The sequence below is a fragment of the Cibotium barometz genome, chromosome 30 (genome assembly GCF_041138505.1).
Source record: "Cibotium barometz isolate CiBa-2024 chromosome 30, ASM4113850v1, whole genome shotgun sequence".
NCBI classification, from domain to species: Eukaryota; Viridiplantae; Streptophyta; class Polypodiopsida; order Cyatheales; family Cibotiaceae; genus Cibotium; species Cibotium barometz.
Window position 1 is genome coordinate 50,337,767 of NC_141075.1, and position 23,379 is coordinate 50,361,145.

Sequence of the window (23,379 nt, forward strand, 5' to 3'; positions counted from 1 at the left end):
TTGTGTGTCTATAAGTCAATTTGCGAGAAATATACAGACTGGAAGGTTTTTAGAAAAAGAGGTTTAGTTAATTAGATTTCTTTTTTTTCGTTCTTCCTTTCCTTCTATCCACGGGCGACAGGACATTAGGACTTGTTTGGGGTCTTCTTGGGCCCTTTTATTTGGACACTTAGTGAAATGCTTAAAATGCTAATCAAGCTTTGACCAAGCTAGTGGCCTAGGCCTGAAAATGCATTTTTCCTTTTCTACAAAAAAGAAAATAGGCCAAAAGATGATCTAATCATTAGATCTTCTGTCCTTGGGAAGGAATATGGACCTAACTACCTTTTTGTCTTGTAGTGAAGTACCTTTCACAAAGAATGTTTGAAAATTTTCGTCACTTTGTTCCCTCCCTTTTTGGAGGTGCTGCAGATCCCACTCTCTCTCTACACTCTCTCTCTAAAACATGTTTAGGGTGTTTTACTTGGGTAAGGGCTTCTTTTTCTCTCTCTAGGAGCCATGGCTTGCAGATCTGGACCTCCTACTCCATCATCCTCTCCACCAGCTCTCATGGAAGAGCTCACCATCCCCTCTTGTGAAGGTACAGATCTACACATCCTTGCAAGCTGAAGCTCTCCATCTCCATCACTAGCAAGCTCTCCATATCTATCATCCTCTCCACCAGCTCTCATGGAAGAGCTCACCATCCCCTCCTGTGAAGGTACAGATCTACACATCCTTGCAAGCTGAAGCTCTCCATCTCCATCACTAGCAAGCTCTCCATATCTATCTCCTCAAGGCCTCCATTTCCATCTGTGTATCCATCTGCATCTCCTCCACCTCCATCTCCATCACCATCTCCATCTTCATCTCCTCCATCACCATCCACATTTCCATCCTCCACCTCCATCCTCCATCTCCATCATCTCCATCACCATCCACATTTCCATCTCTGTATCCATCTACATCTCCATCTCCATTTGCTAGGTATAATGGCTCTACGGGACATCACCAACAAGCAATCAAAGTTTCGCTTGCACGTGGACTTAGACGAGGAGTATGCCACAATGCGAAGTAATCGAACAAAGGGATGTATTCCTGTTGAGGTACTACGACTTCAAGGTGCAAAAGCCATTGATCTTTGGACTGATGGAAGCATTTATCCCCTTGATCCACAGACTGGTGCACCTCCCCCTTTTCGTAATATCACGCAGGTCGTACGCTGTGTGCGACACAGCAGGTATCAGTGATAAGGGATATAGGGCTTTGTAGACTTGCATCACAGCACGTCTACGAGGCAAAGGAATGACACGATCTATACTTCCAACACCATACAGTATAGTTATGGCAAGGAAGTCAGCAAACAACAATATTGCCGACTTGCTAGGTGGCTACAGATGGGTGGATGGTAGCATGCCAATGTCAAATTCAAAAGATTTTGCTTACAACAAGTTTAACAATGTTTACATCGAGATGGAGGCGCTTCAACGAGCTATGATTCAGTTTTATGATATGACATTAGAGGAGACGGATGGAAAGGCTATATTTGTCCTCAAATTGGATGAATGTTAGGTTGTAAAGGGCCAAAGGGTGGAATGTACAAGTCTGACACTCATGAGTAGGGCATTGAAGCGAAAGAGCTTAGACGGCGAAGATGAAACAGGTGATGCGGAGAATAACTTGCACACAAAGTGACGTAAGCAAGATTACTTTGGAGTGCAGTCTGAGAAGAACATATGGTGGCAGGCGGCATGTACCCTTCCGCACGAGGACCATGACAGTCTGAGGTGGTACTTCACCCGTACAGGTATTCAAGGAGTGATACACAGGTAATCAAATGGTGAAGTCTTGCATGTGCCTGGCACTGGTCACTTTGAAATAGAGTGGCACCTTGGTGGTGATCTCAAGACCCTCAAATGCATGTTGGGAACTAAAAGCGGTGCTACTGCATCTTTTGTTGTCATCCAAGGATGCTAAGTGTCGCAGTGGGGAAGGCCAAACAAGCAACCAAGGTGAAAGGTCGTAAGCAGGCAAGTGCAAATGGCTCAAATCAATTACAAAAAGGGAAGGGTATGCACGTCTGGCTCAATGGAATTATGAGCTGCAATCAAAGCAAGGCACCATCTCGCGCAGAGGAGGATGCTACTTGGAACCCTATTCTTTCAATTCCACTGTCGCGAGTGCAAAGGGCTCAAATCAATTACAAAAAGGGAAGGGTATGCACATCTGGCTCAATGGAATTATGAGCTGCAATCAAAGCAAGGCACTATCTCGCGCAGAGGAGGATGCTACTTGGAACCCTATTCTTTCAATTCCACTGTCTCGCGAGTACATGTGTGTACCTTGCATGTAAGACTTAGAATTCTGGACAAATTGTTGATGCTCCACATCAATTATGCTTGGAACATGGAGCCAGAGTCACGGCGAGAACAGGGCATCCAAGAGCTTGAAGTTGTTTTATCATCCGTGGGGCTTCATGCAGGTGCTGTCACCCTCTCTAAGGATCGCAAAAACCCATCAAGTACCCAAGATAACCCTAATAAGATATGTATGGCTGGTGCAAAAGCAAGACACCTGCTCTCAAACTATGGTGAGGCTCAAAGCCATACACATTTTGAATTATGGAAGCAGATTTGTGATGTAACAACCTATCGAGGCAATGAGGCGACACTAGGATTGAAGCATGCACATGTGTGGGAAGCTTGTGATGAGATGATGAGGCTTCTTGAGCGCCCGTATCTTGATGAAGCAGAGATAGCTACATTCAAGACTTCGATTGACAGATTCACAGAAGAAATGATCGATGCTTGGGGGGAAACTCATATAACACACTACATGCATATTCTCTATGCGCACAGTTCCTTTTTTCTAGATGAATATGGGTCTCTTGCACTCTGGAGCAACCAAGGCATGGAACGATCACATTACCAAGCCAAGGCGGCCTATTTTAAGAACACGGGTCATGGCGGTGGCAAGGTTCGCAGCAATGTGTTTCAGGAAATGTTCAATTGGTTTTACCGTGCACTTACTGGGAGAAAGGCCCAAAAGCGAGCCGAAAATTTGTCTTTGAGGCGCAAAATCATGAAGGTGGTAGGTGCAAGGCGAAAGAGAAGGGTGCAATGCGTCAATGGCACGCGAAAGAGCGAGGCAATGGCACAGTGGTCGACTAAGAAATGGCCGCGTGTGGTTACCCACGCAATAATTCTTGTTCGCCACTTTTTGGCGCGTTCATTATAAATTGACTTTTTTGTAATTTTGCCCCCCTATAAATATCAGTGAGTTTTATAGTCATTTTTAAAAGTCTTGACTTGTGAGCTCTCTCTCTCTTCCTCTCCCCTTGACTCTCTCGCGCTCTCTCTCTCTCTCTCTCTCTCTCTCTCTCTCTCTCTGTCTCGCTCGTGCACTAATATCTCACGCACATGGAGCCCCCAAATGATCCTCCCTCCAATACGCAGGATGACATTTTCAAAGACTTTGGGCCCTTACCGGTGGCACATAGAACTAAAATCCCAAACATTTACCCACAAGCCCAAATGGATCTGGGAGCTGAGCGTGCGAGAGGCCCAAGAAGCCCAAGAACGCCAAGAAGCGGAGAGATTACAGAAAGAAGCAGAGGACATGGAGGCAGCTGAGAGAGTAAGAAAAGAAGCCGAAGAGACCGTCAGAACACAGGAGGAGGATGAGGCAGCAAAGAAAGCACAGGAGGATGAGACTGCCAAGAAGGCGGAGGAAGACGAGGCAGTTAGGAAGGCGGAGGCAGATAAGAAGGCTGCAGAAGAAGCTCAGGCCGCCGCAAGCAACGAGAGAAGATTAGCATTCTTTGCTGTGGAGGAGGATTGGCTTAACAGAAAAGCTCGCGGATTTGTTGCTGACCTGCGAATGGCCGGATATGAAGATGACACAATTTTGGAAGCGGTTATACAAGGTCTTCGAGCAGAATATACAAAGAGGAGAAATGAAGACACAATGGAAAGGGAGCACCTGCCGAGTAATAGGATTCTCAATGCAATGCTAGACAGAGTCTTGGCTCGTGCACTTGGTAAAGGAAAGAGAAAACTCTCAGCTGAGGAAGTAGAAAATAAGAGACAGAAGCTTGAACGAGAAGCCAGGGCAGTAAACACACGGAGGCTTCGTGAGGAAAAAGAAAGGAAAGATGAAGAGGAGCGAGTAAGGAAGGAGGCAGAGCAGAGAGCAGCTCAGAAGACTCCATCTGCAAAGGCAAAGAAAACTCCAACACTTGCAAAGGCTAAGAAGGGGAAAACCATTCCTAAACGCACAGAACCCCCTTCCGATAACTTCCAAGAGCAGCGACAAAAGTTCAAAAATGACATGCCAGTTTGGACTCGCCACGCGCAAGCACCACCGCCCCCAACAACGCAGAAGAAGCAAAGGTGGAGACCAGGGACAGTTGCCCTTAGAGAAATTCGCAAATATCAGAAGACCTGCACACCAATTATTCCAAAGGCACCTTTTGCGCGTCTCGTCAAAGAGATTATCCATGACCAGCGCCGGGATGTCAATCGTGTGCAAGCGGCGGCACTAGGCGCTCTGCAACAAGGTGCCGAGGATATTTTGGTTTCGCTTTTCCAAGACGCGGTTTTGTGCATGGTGCATGCAAAACGTGTCACTTTGAAGCCATCTGATCTTCGTCTAGCTAGGCGTATCCGTGGAGACGACGCTCTCTTTCACTAGATAGGAGAAGCCTTTGTAATGCAACAAATCCGTGTTTTGTAATCTCAATTTGATTAATGAAAAACCATGTCTATTTTCAAAACAGTTATTTTCTATTGCAAGTGATTGTCGTCTTGTCAAGGTAATTGTAGTCTTTTGCATGTAATTGTTGTCACTACGTACATTCGACCTCATGTGAACGCTCGTCTGCCACCACCCGTCCGGCTTTGGCTCCGACTTGACGGGCCGATTTCTCCTGCGTATGGCCCCAAAAGGGTAGATCAGATGTGCGGGGTGCGCTGGGGCCGACGGGGGGGGGGGGGGGGTCGGTGGTCGCGCCGTGGAACCTGTGCGCCACGGAGCGACTGTAGCCTGTTTGACCTCCATGGCGCACAGGTTCCATGGCGCGACCACCGGCCCCCCTCGTCGGCCCCGGCGCACCCCGCACATCTGATCTACCCTTTTGGGGCCATATGCAGGAGAAATCAGCCCGTCGAGTCGAGCCAAAGTCGGACGGGTGGTGGCAGACGAGCGTTCACAAAAATTGATTGAAACATCATGACACGACACGACAACAACATATAAACACATCAAGAAGATAAAACTTAAAATCAGCTCGACAAACATCTTGATGTCATTAATTGTTTGATTTTCACAAAAGGCAAATGAGTACATTGGATCTAGCCAACTCGCTTGATGAGCTTGGTGAAAGCCTCGTGGGTGAGAGTCTACCGATGGTTTGTCACCAATGCGTTCGGCTATGTCTTTGGCATCAGTGATGCCTTGTCCAAGGCATCACTGATGGTTTGTCACCAATGCGTTCGGCTATGTCTTTGGCATCAGTGATGCCTTGTCCAAGGCTAAGGCCACAAAATCCTAGGAAAGACCCCGCACTTTTATCACCCAAAGCTATAGATAGCTGCTTCCCTATTTACAAGAATACATTTATGGGCATTTTGGGCTATAGGGGCTTCACACAGGATGGCGCTTAGGGCTCTGCACTTCAAAAATTCAGCTTGCGCGTCATTTGAAAAGTCGTTGTGAATCACGCGAAGCATCTCGGCATTGAAGCTCGGGATGTAGTGCCATAGCGCAGCATCTTTCCCCTCCACCTCCTTTCGTGCTCCACCCTTTCGGCTTGCGAACTAGTCCATTTCTCTTGCGGTCTACAAAGTAGATAGAAGAATGAGTTGACTTCAAAAAATTACAAATTAAGAGGGAAGAAATTGGGTGTATTACCTCAGTGGCATCATCATGATCCGTAAGGTCTACATCACTAATATTGATGCTCCCGAGGCTGACGGAATTCGAAATGGCAAGCGGCTTGTGAGGGGCAAATCTAGTTTCTGGCACACTCTCGTAGAAATCCTTGCACTGGGATATTTGTACAAGAGTCTCTGCCACAAGGGACTCTATTGAGGCATGATTTTCCGAGAGCGCAAGCACCTTTGTGACATCTGCGGAACTGAAGTCAATGCGGATGTCATCATCTTTGGACGGCTGTTGTGTGTCTCGCATGCCCGCGTACATAGCAATGACTGAGAGAGTTTCATCCTGTGCAGCCCGAGGACATGGGCGATGTCATCCAAAAATAAGAACTCTACACCTTCTACTATGATGGGGTGTAGAGTTCACACTTCGAGCTCTGGAACTTCATCCATGACATCGTCCCCTTCGATGTCCCGTTTCACAGCCTCAGCTTGCAGCTCTTCCGCCAGAGTCACAAGTGCAAGAGATGCTTCTTGCACTGGGGTGACAATCTCCCCTTTGGGTCAGCTTCCTTGATCAAGAGATAAGGTGTGGCTTTCTTTGGAGGAGTGGCCTTCCTCTTTCCCTTGCTTTTCTCTGCTCCCTCGAAGATCAGGAGGGCAAGAGTCATGTCCCACCTCAAAAAACTTGTGTCGATGTTGCCCATTCCAAGATCTACCAGGTTATCTTCTTCCTCCTCCCTTAGATATGTGCTACTAAGGCCTTTGAGGAATCCTGCAAGCCTGAACCTGAAATTTTTGTCCGCTTTATAGGTATGCTTGATAAGATCCACAGGCACCCAAGTCCCCTCCTCGTCTTTAAAGTTGACACAATATTCAGCCATGTATGTGTCCATGTAGCTAGTGAACGCCCCAAACACGTCATTATGGAGTTCGGTGGTGCCTTCCATGTCAATAGATGTCTGAAAGATGGGTGCAAGCTTCTCGATCAAGTGACCGAGGTCAAGCTTGTGCAATTGAGATAGGAGAGCTTGGGCGGGGGTGGCCATGCTTGAGTAGCGAAGAAGGCGAGGGGACCGCAAAGATGCCGAGAGTGAGGAGATGAACTCAAAGTGGCCAAAAGTGACTTATAAAGAGGTCTTTAAAACTTTTTTTATGTTTAAAAATTCACTTAAAACCTCCAAAAAAATAAAAACACGCGACATAACTTAAAAGTGCACAAAATTGAACGCAAATTGCGAGTAGCCAAAATTGTTTTGAATTAATCTCTCAAAATCTGTTACATAGCTTGCTTGATATGGATACATCTAGGGAAGGGAATGCTTTTACAAAAGTAAGATGCCTCTTTCCTCTTACGTAGAGGTGTGTTATCAATCACAAATGAAAAGTCACCTTTCAGTGCAAACCTAAGGCCTAAGTACTCCCTTAGGTTCGCCATATTCCAATTAGCATTTACTACGATATCCCACACATCAGCTTGCGTGCTAACATGTACATCAAGCTGTTCTGCATCATTGATGTCCGAATCGAGTGCTTGCCATTCGCCTCCAGTCAGCTTCCAACGTCTGTAAGGAAAGATAATAGAGAGTTGTTGCTTTCCAAGCTGGTACCGAACGACCATCTTCTCCGACACCACCATGCACTTTATCTTGTCACCCTGATGTTGAATAACCTTCAAATCCCACGAAGGTGGCAGAAAGGCACTCATTGCTGTGCCTCCCTTTGTAATCCACATTGTAGGAGTCCAGTGAACATCAGCCTCCTTGAACAAAAACACAAACAAATGTAAAGGCATGAAGAACGTGAGAGTCGCACGATGTGACCCATAGGTGCACTTCATTGCATTGCACACATCAATCTCAATCCGACGTCTAGTTAGTGCAACCAAAGTATTTTCGGGCTTTGGCCAATCATGGTCCGTGAGACTTGGTGTAGGGAGCCTCCGTAGAGTCCCAGAACCATCTCTTGACGTGGGTACAATATACTCTGCATGAAAGAAGAAAACTGAGCGCTCTAAAAGCTTTGATGTCGAACAACCAGTATATAGTAGCTTGCCGATTTCAAAGTGGTGCACCTCAAAGGTTCCAGAAAGGGCCTTTAAAGGCTCCCATTCCACAAATGTCGATGGAAAGATGTCTGCACAGAACATTACAAGAACACACTTGAAAAAATCAAGCTTCCGTAACATGAAATGATATTAGCATGTCTCAGTGCAGCCCATAAAACAAGAAGCACAAATAAAACTTACAATTTACAGGAAAGCGTTTGTGATTGGCATTGTCAACACGGAGTTGTGATGCCTTGTAGACGTGTTGGATCATCAGCTGCTTGCTTCCGTCAGCCCCCTGCTTGAGATCCACTATGCGACCCTTCCAATGGTGCGACTTTAAACCTATGTATCTGCGAGAGGCTTTGTGGGCTCCCCTTGTGCTTGGATGCATCGTCACCCACATTCCTTTTGCAAAGGTGCTTGTAACCCACAAGCCAGTGTCGTCTTGTTCGTTTGCTGCTGCTAAAGGACTCCACCCTTGAACGAGGTCGGCGACTCATTGTGCTTGGCTAACCAATTAAGCTAAATGCTATGAAGTTGTAGGGTGTGTAAGAAGATCTCTGCAACCTAATGCTAGCAGAGCATATAAGCTGGCAAGAGGAGTCAAGAATGTGTATAAGCTAGCAAGAGGAGAGTGAAGAATGTGTGCAAGCAAGAGAGGATGGACTTGATGAGGGAAAAAGTGGACTGTTTTCCAAGCTTTCCATAGCCAAGAAGATCTCTGCAACAACCTAATGCTAGCAGAGCATATAAGCTGGCAAGAGGAGTCAAGAATGTGTATAAGCTAGCAAGAGGAGAGTGAAGAATGTGTGCAAGCAAGAGAGGATGGACTTGATGGGGGAAAAAGTGGACTGTTTTCCAAGCTTTCCATAGCCAAGAAGGCACAGAAAGATAGATCTAACTTTAGGAGGGAAGGGGAAGGCTGAATGGGGAGGGAGGAGGCCAAAAAAAGACTCTTTTAGTTAGAGAGAGACTCAAAACCGAATTGCTAGTTTTAGAGAGAGGAAGAGGGAGTGGGGAGAGGGAAAAGTAGCTTTAAATGAGGGATAATGATGGGGGGGCGTTTTTGGCCCTAGCCCACTTTTTGAGGTGGGGTCATTTATACCAGTTTGAGCTGTCTTTATTAAAAAAAGGTGGGAAATTTGATTTTATTGAAAGATTTTGCATTTTTCAGCCCAATTTCTTAAAAAAATGGTATGATTTAAGTTTGACCCCTACATATTAGGGGCAGGGAAACCCAACATTTTTCTCCACATGGCCTTCTTCCATTGCACCACTCCTTAATGACTGTCATTAGGCTTGGGGCAAATTAAAGGGCCCAAGAAGACCCCAAACAAGTCCTAATGGTAGCAAAGAGCTTCCAAGAAAAAAAAATCTTCAATTAAGCCCGTGTTGGGGGTGGTTGCAAGATTAGGGTGCCCAGTTTTGTCCACTCAAGTATCCTGTAAACAGTAAAAAAATAGGCATTGGTTTAGCTTTAGTGGCTAATCTCTCTCCTAGCTAACAAGGGAATTTCCTTTCAAGTTCTTTTGTTGGAACATCACATGCAAAGTTGGCAATATAGTTGCATAATTTGATTAATCATTAGATAGTCCAAAGTCCTCATTTCCTTAGGTACAAAGTCAATGTATACACCCTCTCCCAAATTTGGACTGATTCCATAACATGCTAATATCTTTTACATATAAACTCATATGAGATTCCCACTTTGCATCTTAGATCTTCACATAATAAAGAGATTAACTTGATTTTTTGAGAAAACTTTAAGCTTATTTTCTATTTTAATTAAATATTTCAAGGTCTTTAAAGTGATAATATATACCACTTTTTGTACCCACAATAACTACCACTTAAAATGCCCAATCTTGTAGATCAAAAGAGTGGTAGATAGTGAGACATTAGTAGAATGTGGTGGTTAGTCAAAATTGCAAATCCAATGGTTGGATTTTTAATGATCTCTTTTCCAAGATTCTTCCAAGCTGTCTCACAAGGCCTGTAAATATTAATAATCTAATTAGTAAAATTACATTTTTGATGTAAATCATCTAAAACCTATAGGGACTAGTGTACTTGTAATGGTGCATTGATGGAAAAAAAATTGAATCACTCTAAGTATGGAAAGATCATTTTTAATCATTTCATCATATTTTTTATTAGTTTTGATTAATTAGACTAATTTATATTAACTTAAGTTATATTGGGTTAATTTGAGTGCATGTGTATTTTCTATTAGCTTCTTGATCTCATTTGAAGTACCTGCCCCTCCCAAATTTACTCTCCAAGCATTGTCCCAGTCCAGCATAAAGTGGACAAAACTGGACACCCTGATCTTGCAACAACCCTGGGCTGCGCTATGTGAATTACTCCAAGGAGGAGAAGAAGCCGACTTAAAGCGTAGCTAAGCTTTAATAAGCTTTATAAAACAATCTTTATATATATATATATATATATAATCCACTCTACTTCTAGCTGCATCCGTGCAGCTCAGTTCAAGGAGAGAAACTCCATTATTGTTCTCAAAGCAAGCCTTGCAATTAAACTTTGCCAATAAGCTTTAAAAAACTAAAAAACCTATCCTTAAAAAAAAAAAAGTTTCAAGAGAACTCACACTCCCCACAAAAAGGTAACAATTCAGAAAAATTCAGAAATCTCAAATCTTTTAGAGGATGGAATCGAGCCAATCATTCCGTGACTAATTCAAAGGCTAAATTCTCCATCTTAATTTAGTTGCAATGGCTACTTTACGCATTCCACCCACAGTACAAGAAAAAATCTTAGCACTTCAAGAACAAATTGCTAGTGAATGAGAACTCTGACACAAATTAGAGCGTCAAGTCAAGCATACCAAACGCAAATGCGATGCTTCTAATTCTTCCGACTTAGATGTGGAGGAAAGTGATCATGTTAGACGCACTGTTAAAGCTACATTACATGCTCAAAATTCTAAGAAAGATTCACGAATCAGTCGAAAGGCATTCACTTTCAAAAATTATGATGGCAAGAAGGATGCACTAGTCCTCATTGCTTGGATTAGCCAACTAGATGACTATTTCTCTGGTTGGCGAGAAGTTCTCAAAAAAGGATAAAATTAAATGTGCTTGTAATCATTTGATCGAAAGTGCAGATTTATGGTGGAACATGATTAAACAAGGTAAACATCGACCTTCAACATGGAAAGAGTTTCAGAAACTCTTAAAGAAACATTTTCTACCATCACAGTATAAAGCTAAAGCACGTCAACGATGGGACACTCTATGCTAGATTGATAGAGAAAATATCCAAGCTTATATTGATAAATTTTGGGATATTGTTTTACAAGTTCAAGTAATTGATTAAGTCAAGGAAAAAGAGCAACGCAGAAAATTCATTGCAGGAGACTTAAATCTACCATTAGGGGAGATGTTAACATGTTTCATCCACATAACCTTAGCTATGGACCTTGCCAAAAATTCAGAACGTAAAATAGCTATATCTAGAGATTTCAAGATGCAGGATAAATCTTTTACAAAATCTACTAATCTTATTTCCCTTCTAGTACTTTTGATAAATCCAGGATGCAAAAGGGTAAAGATATGGCTAAAGGAGGTACTCGGAAGGACAACAACAACAAACCTTCGAATGGACAACCAAAGAATTGAATCTTCAAGTACCACAATTGTCATAAGGAAGGACACCTCACACAGGATTGCCCTGACAAAAGTTCAAGAGAATAAACTCTATGTCAATCCTGAAAAGAGTAAAATTTTTCAAGAAGAAATTGAATACCTAGGACATATTGTCTCTACTGATGGTATTCGAGTAGATCCCAAAAAGATCGAAAGCATTGTCATAAGCTTAAACCAGCAGAAAGAAACTATAGTACATATAGACAAAGAATTAGTTGCGGTTGTCCATGCTTTAAGACTTTGGAAACATTATTAATGGGATCTGAATTCTTAATTAAGACAGACCAACAAAGCATTCATCATTTGTTGACCCAACCATTGATCTCTGATCGACATATCGAATGGGCTTCATTTATCTAAAGTTTCCAACCCATGATTCAATATCAACGAGGCAAAGAAAATGTTGTGGTCAATACTTTAAGTAGACATCCTAGTATTCACAACATTTTCTGTTATTCAAAGTCAACCATTAAGCCCTATGAGAGAATCCTATGATACAAACCCAAATTTTTTTGAAATTTGGACTAAGCTTAGAGATGATAATTGGAAACCTATTGGTGATTAGTCATGCCATGATGGTTATCTTTTCTTCCAAAAAAGATTGTGTCTTACACAACCTTTTAGACAATTCATACTGGAGGAAATGCATCAACCACCATACATGGGTCATCGAGGTGTTTCAACTACCTTACAATTAGTATCGAGAGAATTCTTTTCGCCTCATCTCAAACAAGATATAGCAAAATTCGTGGCTGAATGTTCTGTTTTTGTCAGAAGATTAAAAGCTACAAAGGTAAAACCCAAGGACTTCTTACCCCCTACTAATTCCTAATGATACTTGGGAACAAATATCCATGGACTTCATCACATGTTTGCCTACTACATCGAGTCATAACGATATGATTTGGACAATAATTGACCGTTTGAGTAAGCAAACAGACTTCTTACCTTGTAAGAAAACTTTAACTTTCCAACTAGCCGTGAATATGTTTATCAAACAAATCTTTGTACTTCACGGATTGCCAAAAGTCATTGTTTCTGACAGAAATTCAAGATTTTATACTAACTTTTGGATCACATTATTCTCCAACTTAGGCACTAAAGTAGATTTCTCAACAGCTTTCCATCCAGAAACGAATGGGCAAACTGAGGTTACTAATAACACTATCTTAGATCTACTCTCAGAGCCTATGTTGCCCAACAACCTAACTCATGGAATAAGTCTTCTCCAATTTTCTTACACTAATACTCCTCATTCGGCTACTACTGATCGAGCACCTTTCGAAACTATGTATGGAAAAATTTTGCCTATTCTGACAACTACACTTTCTAACAAAATTGAAGCTACTGATCAATTCACTATTGATTTTACTACCATTCTGAATGACGTAAAACATTCTATTGCTCATGCTCAAGAAAAGTATGTTAAGCAAGCAAATTATAAACGTAAAGCTATATCTTTTGAACTTGGAGACTATGTACTTTTTTGAAAATTGAAAAGCGTCGACTTAAAAGTGTCGAAAAATTCCCGGCTGTTAATCTTGCACCAAGATTTTATGGACCTTTTAAAGTGATCCACAAAATTAATAATATTGCATATAAACTTGAATTACCTTCTCATTGGCAGATTCATAATTCATTTCATGTTAGCTTATTAAAACCTTTCAAAGGACCACTTCCCACTCGTCTAGTATATGAAGAACCACCTCTTATTTAAGGAGACCAAGAAATTTTACTCCCAGATACTATCATTGACCAAATTATACCAACTCGTACTAGGAACCAATATAGCAAATATTTAATAACTTTCAAGAATCATCCTCGTGAAGATGCAAGATGGGTGCCTGAGAAATATTTTTGTGCTTTCCCTGAGATCCTCCGTTCTTTTCAACAAACCAGCAATTGACGGCAATTGCATACTTAAGCAAGAGGGAATGTTATGGGAATATATTTTAAGCCCTCTTAAAAATACTGTGATACAGAAATGTGCATTTTGCCTAAATAACATGTGATTTCACTCTCTGTCCATTCCATCAGAGTTAATTGTTTCTACTTTTTTTGCATGCTTTTGAGAATGAAGCAAACTGTACGAGAAACAGTTCACTTGACGTTTTTTTAATTTTGGCACCAATTCTCTACTTCCTTCTTTCTTTCTTTTTTTTTTTAGAGGAGGGGACAATGCGGTATAGGGAAAATTTTTAGATTTGAAATTTGAAAGGAAAGTATAGTATTTCAGGCTTGGGAAAGCATTTTTTGTGGATGCACGAGTCACCTACTTATGTGCATAATGCATTATAAATAATAATAGTAAGTTATATGTATAATTCATCCAAATAAATCACAAGTCAGAAAATACAAATCCAAGAGTCCTTTAAAAGTTCTAGTAGAAGTGCTATCAATGATGAATTTTGGTCAGAATGTGATTGTGACATTTTATATCTTGATGACAAGGCGATGCACTTTTCCCTTCTGTGTGTTGTGCTTTTTTAAAAAAAAAATCCAACATAATGAATATGGTAGCTAATTGTTGTCCCTAGTTTACTTCTTTTCTCTAGTTTACTTTTCGATCGACGCATCCAAAATTACAGTGGATCACGTGTAATCTCAGAGCTATCGATCCTATCTGACACTGATAAAGAGCTTTATTTTTATCGTGATGCTTGTGACGATGACACCACCAGAACAATCCAAAGGTGAGGACCTATGTGACCAATATTTATCCATGTATACATGAAAAAGCACTTTTATCTATATATCCTAGGAGTCTTAGAAAGAAACTTGCAAAAAGCAAGGTCAATCGATCAAGCACGTGAGGTCTTATAGCCATCAATACTCCTCACAGAAGCCATTAGTTCTTCCTTTCTTGCATGGATAGTCATCCCATCGGTTAGGTCTTGATGAAGCCATCAATACTCCCTCGCGGAAGCCATTGATTCTTCCTTTTTTCCATCGATTTGTCCCATCCATTTGAGAGTTGGGGCATGTTAGAATGATTTAATTTTGAGCCAAAGCACCCTTCATAGTAAAGGTTCAAAAGGAATTTAGGAGACCCTCAATGCAAATTGAACTAAAGGCATGTTGCAGGGACGTGTCTCTTATTTGACATTTCATTGACTCTTGCTTTGATTTTTGGTTATAAATTTCTTCTGTATCTCAAAAAATTTCTATGTACTTTCATTGTTTTTCCTTGGTTTTTCTTTGACTTTTATATACTTCCCTAATCTTTTTCTTCACCTTTTCTTCTTTCCATCTTCCATTCTCTCTTTGTGCTCCTTCTCTATTCATCTTTACTTTTTGTCTTCCGACGTCTCTCCCCTTTTACTTTGTTTTTTTGTGATCTAGCTTCTTTTACTTGTCATCTTCTAACTTTCTCCTTTTCTATCCTATTATCTTTCCACTTCTCTTTTCGATTTAAAACATGGAAAAGAAAATAAATGCATGATTCTTAACATTCAAATCGAAGGAAAAAATGAAACCTCTACTTATCAATTTTGAAAGGAGAAAGCCTCATATGAGGTAGAAAAATACATTATACATATATCATTATTATCAAATAGAGATAAAATGAGCATACCTCATCAAAGTTTGAGTGTTGCATCATTTTAGCTTGCTTGGACTCTAATAAAATTTTGTGCATCTAAGTGAAATCAAAATATTTCATTATAATCAAAGTGAACTCAAAGAGAATTTAGAGATCAAGAATTGAACCTTACAAGGGTCTTGACATTCTAAAACATTCCAAAGTCCAAAGAGAAAAGCATTACATATATATTACTGTCAATTGAATCCCACAATAATCTTGACATTCTAAAGCCATCCAAAAGAAAGAAAAAAACTTACATATATAATATTATCATCATATAGAAAGTATACCTCATCAAAGTTTGAGTGTTACATCATTTTAACTTGCTTGGCTTTCAATAAAAATATTTGCATCTCAATGAGAGAGATATCATTTGTGATAAATCAATGTATACCATATATCAAGATACAAAATTACAAGAGCTCCAACATTCACAACACGATAAAGAAAATGATTAATGGATGCATATTGTTATCATTTCAACTTTCTTGGTTTTTAATAAAAGTGTTTGCATCTAAGTAAAATCAATATCGTTTGTGATAAAATAAATGTTACCATATATCAAGATATAGAATTACAAGAGTTCCAACATTCACAAAAATAATTAATGGGTGCATATTGTTATTATTTAAAAAAACAAAAAATCATTATACCTCATTGGATTTAAAGTGTTGTATTATTTCATCTTCACCGGTCTCCAATAAAAATTTTATTGTATTTGAAGTGTTGTATTATTTCATCTTCATGTGTCTTCAATAAAATTTTATTCATGTAAGTAAAAGCAATATGTTTCATAATTTATTGCAATCAAAGCATTCTATATATTAAGATTAAAAAAGTTATGATTTAAATAGCTATTTTGAGTACCTCAAGTGTAGAAGAAGATATTTCCAAGCTATCTTACATTAAAATAAGTGAAAGATTATGTAAGAGCTCAAATGCTCTCAATGATAAAATTAGAAATATATAACATAATCATACTCATTTAAAATGTAAAGCTAGGATATAAGAAGTTGTCTTTCTTACCTCATTTAAAGAAGTGTTGTCATCTGAATACTAAAAAATGAGATGCAATAAGCTCTCATTCTTTACCTTGTGTTGATAAGGGCTCATATCATACTTATGCTCCAAATTACAGACATTAAGTCACAAGGTGAGATATGAATACTCAAGCTCAAAATGCACTACAAATCATAATTCTACAGGGCCTTAAAATTCATCCTAAGATATCAAACCACACAAAAAGAAGATGAATGTGTATTATATGTGTTTTCAGTATATATGTATAAAGACAAGAATGTATACTATTTATCTCATTCAAGATTTATAGATGCTCTATTTCAACATGCTTAGTTTGTAATAGGGTTTTTCTCATCTATATAAACAGAAAAGAATATAAAGAGGATATTAAGAACAATATTACTATTTCAACATGCTTAGTTTGTGCTAGGGTTTTTCTCACCTATATAAACACAAAAGAATATAAAGATGATAAGAAAAATATTACTATATCTAGTCATTCAATAACAAGTTTAAATATACATCCACAAAGAAGAACATATTGAATGAAACAAAAAAGAATTTAAACTTACATTTGTGACACTTGTGGAGCCTTTCCTTATATTGTATTTTATACTTCCTTTGGTTAGAGGAAATCCAACAATGGTAGATATCTTCTTGTTTCCATATGTATTTAGCACTTTGGTAGATGTCTTCTTGTTTCCATATGTATTCAGTCCTTGAAAATTTCAAAGATTTCATCTCATGGTGGTGGTGATTCTCCTCAACAGGGTAAAAAATAAGACACCAACAATGTGTAAGTGTAGATGGGTGGGCGAATATGTGCTCTATAAAAACCTAGAAATTTAAAAAATTGGACAAATCTTTTGAAATAATTGGGCGAATAATCTTTTGAATGATTGGTATAAAATAGCCCATAAGTTTTGGAGAACCCTAAAAAATAGCCATTGAGCTATAAATAGCCTCTATTTTTTTCCTTGCTCCTCAATCACTTGGCATATCTTCTTGTTTCCATATGTATTCAGTCCTTGAAAATTTCAGAGGTTTGACCTCATGGTGATGATTCTCCTCGATCGCTTGGCAAATCTTGCCTTGCGCTTCTTTATTATGACTTAAGTCACACGACCACATCTAATCTCTAAACTAGCTATACATACAATGATTAAAAAAGGTGTAATATGGTGATGTTTGAAATATGTTACTAGAAGCTTTTTCCCATAAATTTTTTAACCATATCCAAGACACTTCTATGGTACACAAAATACCTCATCATATGTTGGAATGCAAGTACCCAAGTTTTATGCTCAATGGTGGTCCTCATCTATCTATAATACATTATGGGGAACCTACCATGTGGCAGCTTTTCAGCATAGCCACGTGGCTTCTCCATAGCTTCTCAGCTCCTCAGCGATTTCCAAACCTTAGCTCCTCATTAGATCTGCGATCTGCCCCATCGATAATCATATGAGAGAGAGTGGCAAGTGCAAGCCTGATCATTGATGTGATCAAGGGGCAGCACGACTGCAAGCTTGATCCTCATCAGATCCGTGATCCACTAACGATAATCATGAGGCAAGCGCAAGCTTGATCAGTGATGTGAGCAAGGGGCAGCATGCAAGCTTAATCATGATCATTTAATAAATAAGCGTAAGGATACGTATGATTATTAAGCTTGACGATCAAGCATAAATAAGCTTCCATTACATGTGGGCCCTCAAGCTCTCTGAGGTGACGCCCTCAAGCTGCTGAAGATCTCTGAGGAGACGCCCTCTTTATGCAAGCCGTCAAGCAGGTTTAGGGAGACTGGATCGACCGCTGAGCTCAAAGCCGTCTATGTAGCATCGACGCCCTCTGCTCAACGCCCTCTACTCGACGCCCTCAAGCTCTCTGAGGAGACGCCCTCAAGCTGCTGAAGATATCTGAGGAGACGCCCTCTTTATGCAAGCCGTCAAGCAGGTTTAGGGAGATTGGATCGAACGCTGAGCTCAAAGGTGTCTGGCTCAAAGGAGTTCTCCTTTTGTACGACCGCTGTGCAGCAATCAAGACGTGTGCGGCAAAGAACGAGGTTTTTGCAAACTGCGGTTTTCCCTTTCCTTTGCTGTGTCTGCTTTTATTCCATGTTTCTTTCATTTGGGTCTAGCTCGGGCTGGAAGTGGATAAGGAGTCCCATATGTCGTTGATCAAGGATCAGGCGGGGCCGAGTCCCAGTCTGACTCTCAGAGACATGGAAGGCTCAGTAGCAGGGCTGGTCCAAGCCTTCTCATCTGGAGAATATTTAAGGAAACCAATAGGGTCGTGGCCCCCGCTCAGCTCCAAAGATAAAGGGCCATGGACGAATGTCAGTGAAATGGATCTGAGACTCCAGCTAGAGGAAGCCCATCGCCAAATACACGTCCTCAACAGCCAGATAGGAGAAGCAAATGTTCACAAGGAAACTCAAATACTCCCTGAGGATATCATGGAGCAAGATACCAATCACCTCACCAACGTAGGCTCCACTACTGTAAAAGTTGATCTCCCTCTAGATCTACTTCGGGATGTGGAAGCGGACTACTCAGGAAGATGTCTTATTGGCCAACTATTCGGCCCTAGACCTCCGGTGGACCACCTTAAAAAATGGATGGAAGATACGTGGAGGCCATTGGACATAGAAATTGAAGCTGTCCAAATCCTACCTAAAGGGTACTACCTTTTCCTATTCAAAAATAGATCAATGGCTCTCAAAATTCTGGGAGCAGGCCAATGGATGTACAGGAACGCACCCTTTTGCTTTTTCAGGTGGACAAAAGAGTTCTCAGCAAGTGGGCCTAAGCTCTCCACTTGCCCGGTCTGGATTGAGCTCCCGGATCTGCCTTACCACATGTACCCATGGACTGACAAAATTGCAGGCTCCCTTGGAAGGGTTCTTGGTCACAGACCGAAGTCATTTATCAACCCATCCTGGCACCCTCAAGTGCTGGTTGAGATAGACCTGGACAAGCCCTTAAAGGAGTCCATCTCTATCAACTGTGGAGAATTCAGTATAGAGCAAAAAGTTCTTTATAAGCATCTCCCGAATGCGTGCTTCCATTGTGGAATGAAAGGGCATGTCATCAAAGAATGTCCCTCAAAAGCTCCATCTAAGGGCAATGCTCCACAAAGAAATGTAGTTCAGAAGGGAAAACAGTCCAACCTCGGATTTGCCCTACAAAAGGACTCAGCTATGGAGGATGTGCAAGCTAACGCAGCCTCTACTTCAACTGGTAACCTGTCCACCTTTGAAAACCCTTCTGGTAGCGACTCCCAGATAGGGAAGGGTAAGAACGATGGATTTATTCCACCCCCTAAACGAAAGACCTTCAAACAGAAGAAGAACAACTCATCAAATCCCAAAGCTAACTTCTATTCCCTTCTGGACAAACCTGATCTTTCAGACTCAGATGAGGAATTTATTGATTCAACTCCAGTTAATCAGCTCAATCTGGACCGTTTGGCCTCTGAGATGGCTAAACTGGAAGATACCCAAAATCAAGAAGAGGATGACTCCATGCAAGAGAAAACGAAGGAGCAGCAACAAAGACAAACCTCTACCTTAGACAATGCCATGGACATATCCATAGATCTCAAAAGAAACCATGTACAAATGGAGGGTTCCCCCAAAGATGCAAATAAGAATAGAAGACAGAGGAAACAAAACCAAGCCCCCCCTCCATGAAGATATTGTCTTTGAATGTCAAAGGTCTTACAGACCCTAATAAAGGGAAAAAAGTTAAGGCATGGTTGAAACAACATGGTGATGTCGATGCTGTAGTGCTGACGGAGATTAAAGTCAGTGGAGATAATCTCATCCAAAGACTGAATGCAATAGATAAAAATCTCATATGGATTTATACCGCTCACCCTCAAGGCTCTGGAGGGGTAGCTTGTGGGTTGCACCCTAGATGGGAGAACCAGATCAGGGATATCCAAGTCGACCCTCTTGACCAGTGGGTGGCGTTTGAACTTGAGGATTTTGTTCTGATAGGCATGTATGCAAACTGCCCGCAGACTCAAAGAGCTCGTATCTGGAATTCAGTCATGCAGGAGTATGATGAACCTGTCATTCTGATAGGAGATCTGAATATGGTAGAACTAGAGGAAGATAGATTCAATAAATTGGGGAAGCTTATCTCAGGTGCAGAAAAACTTGCTTGGAGCAAATGCAAGGAACAGCTCAACCTAGTTGACATAGGAATACCAGGACAATTTACTTGGCAAAACTATGGAACAGGTGATCTATTAAGGAAGGCTAGAATTGATAGATGCTATGTCAGTCAGGAAGTGTGCAAAATGTTTGTTACTGTGGAATGCAAAGCCATTTTTGACACTTGCCTATCAGATCACTATCCCATTCTAGCGTCTCTGGAGAAAGTTGTTGAGAAAAAGTGCTGCAAGTGGTTCCATACGGACCCTTCCCTCTTTAAACTCCCCATGGTACAAGCAGAAGTGAAGAGAATATGGGATCATTTCTTTAGCTTAGGATTGACCCCCGCTAAGGCATGGTCTTTGGCAGTGAAGTCCACACAATCCTTGCTCATTTGTGCTAGGAAAGGAGTCAAAAAGATAAGAGAGAAGAAGAAAAAAGAGTGTCTAGAAGAGATTGAAAAACTTGAGAACAGGGTCAACCTTGGTGATGTCTCTGCTCAGACTGCCCTGAGGGACACTAGAGCCCACCTCCATAAAATAGAAGACAAAGAACTAGAGGATAGTGCCTTGTTTTTCAGAGAGTGGTGGGCTGGTAAAGCTGACAGACCATCCAAAGAAATGTTTCAAATGCTAAAAGTGAAACATGCAGCAGAGACCATTCCCCTTTTGAAAGACAGTTCAGGCATCCAATTGCGCTCCAATGAGGAGAATAAAGCTTGGATAGCCCAACACTTCCAAAGTCTCTTTTCGGAATCTACGACAAATCAAGCAGAGCAAACTGCCTCAACTAAGCTCATAGAGCAGTGTAGAATTAAAACAGTGCCAGAACAACAAGCTCAGTGGCTTGACCAACCAATCACAAAAGAAGAGATATCCAGGGCTATTGACATGCTTAAAGACAAAAAATCCCCTGGAAATGATGGTCTTCCAGCGGAATTTTTCAAAACCTTCAAAAACACTTTGATAGAGCCTCTGTCAGAAATTTGGAAAGAAGCCCTTCTCTTTGAAGCCCTCCCCCGAACCATCAATGCAGGCATCATTAAGCTGATACATAAGAAGGATGATAAGGATGTTATCACCAATTGGAGACCAATTACGCTCCTAAACTGTGCATATAAAATTTTTGCCAAAGTGTTGGCTCTAAGGCTGAAAGATCACATGAATGATTGGATTTGTAAGGAACAGAAAGGATTTATCAAGGGTAGATATATCCTAGACACTATCATTACGCTCTGGGAAGCTATGGAATTCGCTGAAGAATCAGAACAAGATTACATCTTCTTCAAAATTGACTTTGACAAAGCTTATGACAGACTGAGCTGGGGATATATGATAGATGCATTGAAACACATGGGCTGTGGCTCAAGGTTCTGCAGTATGGTAAAGACACTGCTTGGTAATGCATCTGCTCGGGTATGCGTCAATGGGGACCTCACTCAAGATTTTCATCTGACTAGATCAATTAGACAAGGATGTCCTTTGGCCCCCCTCCTTTATGCCATAGCTGCGGATGGACTTAATTGGCTTGTCCAAGACAGAATCAACAAAGGAGAAATGAAAGGAATTCTGCTTGGCAATAGTAAGCAGGTTTGCACTGAAATGTTTGCGGATGACACCAATGCACTTGTTGATAATGAGGAGAGCAGTATAGGGGCCTTCTGGGATTGTCTGCAAACCTATTGTAAGGCCTCAGGTTCAGTTATCAACCATAACAAGACTGGTATCAGAACTAGCATACAGCCCCCGCCTAACTGGCTGCTTCTAGAGGGTTGCAAGGTCATCCAAGATGGGGAAATAGTTAGGATCTTAGGTATACCCATGGGGTTCAGAGTTTCCCTTAAGAAAAAATGGCAATGGATCATGCAAAAAATAGAGATCAAGTTAAAAAAATGGCAGAATAGGCAGCTTAACATGGCAGGGAGGAAGATGGTGCTGAACCATTTTATTATCCCCACAATTATCTACTTCCTGAGCTGTTGGAGACCTCCTGAAGAAGATTTGAAAAGCTTCATCTCGTGTTGCAGGAACTTTCTCTGGGGAGGAGACCCGTGGGTGAAGAAAGTGGCCAAAGTGAAATGGGAATTCTGCTGCCTTCCCACTGAGCTTGGAGGGCTGGGTATCTTGGACATTGAAAATATGGCTGACAGAATGGCAGCCAAATGGATTCTGAGAGGCTTAATGTCCCCGGATGAGAATTGGGCTTGGCTTCTTAATAGGAAAAACCATCTGTTTGCTCTTAAAGGTCATTACAGATGGAAACAGCTCCCTTTTCTAACCATTATGGGAAGCAAGTATCAGATAACCCCTAAAGGATCAGAGCTATTGATCTCTCTATGGAAGGCTTGGTTTAAAGTAAAAGCCCAGATGATGCCTTCCCCAAACTACAAGGACACGCTGGGCATCCACCCCATCGATTCCATCTGGTGGCCTGCTCTTGACTTGCCTCAAGTTGATACTCAAGATGTGGAAGAGGCACTGAAGCTTCATTTAGGTGGCATTAAGACATGGAGTAACCTTTGGGACTGGGATAAGAAAACCTGGCTGTCAAGGGCTGATCTCATTGCTAAGTACAACCTCTTAGATTCTCAACTGGACATTATTGGCAAAAGGCTGATGCTATGGCATCGAGAAGACTGGTGGCTAATGACAATTGAAGACCCCCCTAAGCTGAAGGCTTTCCAGTGGATTAACCAAACAAGCATCTGGCCTATTCCTCCCAGGTGGAATACCCCTCCAATCCATTGTATTCTAAATCAAAGATGGAATATCCTCAAAGATAGGAGCCAGTGGTATTTCCTCTTCAAATCACTTTGGGGCATACATGTGGAACCTAAGAAAGCTTGTCTTGCTTGGCTTATCATGTACAGGGCCATTTGGACACAGAAAAAAGCTCTAGTCTTTGGCAAGGGAAATGGATCATGTGCCAGATGCCTCAAAGAAGAAGATGATGTTCACATTTTTCTACTGTGCCCTAACATAGAACCAATGGTAAAGAAACTCAATGAGTATGTGGCCAGTTGGGGGAAAACTTGCTTGTCC